The sequence below is a fragment of the Amblyraja radiata genome, chromosome 20 (genome assembly GCF_010909765.2).
Source record: "Amblyraja radiata isolate CabotCenter1 chromosome 20, sAmbRad1.1.pri, whole genome shotgun sequence".
In the NCBI taxonomy this organism is placed as follows: Eukaryota; Metazoa; Chordata; class Chondrichthyes; order Rajiformes; family Rajidae; genus Amblyraja; species Amblyraja radiata.
In genome coordinates this window covers 687696-689918 of record NC_045975.1, presented here as the reverse complement: position 1 = coordinate 689918, position 2223 = coordinate 687696, and positions in this window count along the sequence as shown.

Here is a 2223-nt window from a genome sequence, read left to right as displayed (position 1 = left end):
CCTGAACCTCTCAGCATTTCTAGCTTGAGGGTCTAAAGTCTCCCCACTGCAAGCCCGGCTTTCTGGATATTACATCTGAGTGCTGGATAGAAGAGACAATGGCGGATGCATTCGCCACTGGCGTGTATTGTCAACAGAGCAACTGTTCCTGGAAACAGCTTGGACAGGTAAACATGCAGGCGGGAACTGCAGGTGCTGGTTTAAACCAAAGATAGATACAAAGTGCTGGAGTAACTCAGCAGGATAGGCTGCACCTCTGGAGAGAAGGAATGGGTGACGTTTTGGGTAGAGACCCTTCAGATTAGCTAGGGAAATGGGAAACGAGAGAAATAGACAATAAGTTTAAGAAAGAACTGCAGATGCTGGAAAAATCGGAGGATGACAAAATGCTGGAGAAACTCAGCGGGTGAGGCAGCATCTATTGAGCGAAGGAATATGTGACGTTTCGGTTTGAGACCCTTCTTCATTCATTGTGCTTTATCTTTCTACATCATCGTCTATATCTCTGGTTTCCTTTATCCCTAACTAGTCTGAAGAAGGGTCTCGTCCAAAAACGTCACCCATTCCTTTTCTCCAGGGATGCTGCCTCATAGAGTCGTAGAGTGATACAGTGTGGAAACAGGCCCTTCGGCCCAACTTGCCCACACTGGCTAACAATGTCCCAGCTACACTAGTCCCACCTGCCTGCAGTTGGTCCATACCCGTCCAAATCTGTCCTATCCATGTACCTGTCTAATTGTCTCTTAAACGTTGGGATAGTCCCAGCCTCAACAGCTCGTTCCCTTGGTGTGAAAAAGTTACCCCTCAGATTCCTATTAAATCTTTTCCCCTTCACCTTGAACCTATGTCCTCTGGTCCTCGATTCCCCTACTCTGGGCAAGAGACTGTGCATCTACCCGATCCAAGAGCGGAAATCGCTATCAAAACATGGAGGGGACGTGGGACAATCTTTTTGGCGGCCGCGTGCGCGTGCGCACACTCACACACGCGCGAGGCTTCGGAGGCTCAATCCAACGCTAAATGCAGCTCAACTCTGCCTGTCTCGCCGGGTTAACCAACAGCCCTTCCTGGACTGATGGGACACCAGCGCTGCTTCTCCGCGCTGGCTGTAAACCTGGGCCATATTTCCCGCAAGCCCAGTCAGGGCTGTAGGTTAACCTGGCGGGACAGGCAGAGTTGAGCTGGACTTAGCGCTGCTTCACTGCGCTGGCTGTGGGCCTGGGGGCATCGCACCCGTCTGACTCCCGATGTCTCTGGTCATCCCCGGGCGTAGGGGTGGAGGGGGGGATACTCAGGTGGGGACGGGACAACACCGGAGACCCGGCCGGGATCAACCCTGGCTGCGGATGAGGCGCAGGTCTGTGCCACGTCTCCCTCCTCCAATCACCGCACTGAATCATCATGTCCCGCCCCCATTGCCTGCTGACCGGCGTCTCTCTCGTCCAATCGGCGCCCTCGATCACCAGTCCCCCCCCCCCCCCCCCCCCCCCCCCCCCACTGTCTCGTGGAAAGCGGAGATTTTAAAACATGGATGTCCCCCCCACCTCTCAAAACATGGAGGGGACGTGCCCCCTCTGCCCCCCCTCCCGGGTTTTCCGCCCCTGACCCGATCTATTACTCTCATGATTTTAAACACCTCTATAAGATCTCCCCTCATCCTCCTGCGCTCCATGGAATAGAGGCTGAGTTACTGCAGCTTTTTGTGTCTATCTTACTGCACATCTCTGGCAACAGAAGTGATTCAGGTCTAGAGCCGCCTTTAATGTGCACTTGCTCACAGCTCCCTCCAGTGCCGACACCTACCTACTGCGGGTACACGTTGCACCCTTGGCCAGTTGTGATGCAGGATGATTCCACACTCTGTCCAAAACTCTCACACAACCAGAGTCGTCGAGCTGTACAGCATTGAAAAATGTCATTGTATGGGTTTCCACAGCTTCCTCTGGCAGCTCGTTCCAGATGAGGACCACCCTCTGTGGAAGAGTTGCCCCTGAGGTCCCTCTTAAATCTCTCCCCATTCAGCATAGATAAGATGGGCCGAAGGGCCTGATTCCATGCTGTTCAGCTGTGACGTTATAACGATGGCCTTTCTCCCCACTCCTCCCCCTTCTCCCCACACTAGGGGGATGTTGCCAGGACTAGAGGGTGTGAGTTACAGGGAGAGGTTGGGCAGGCTGGGTCTCTATTCCTTGGAGCGCAGGAGGATGAGGGGCGATGTTATAG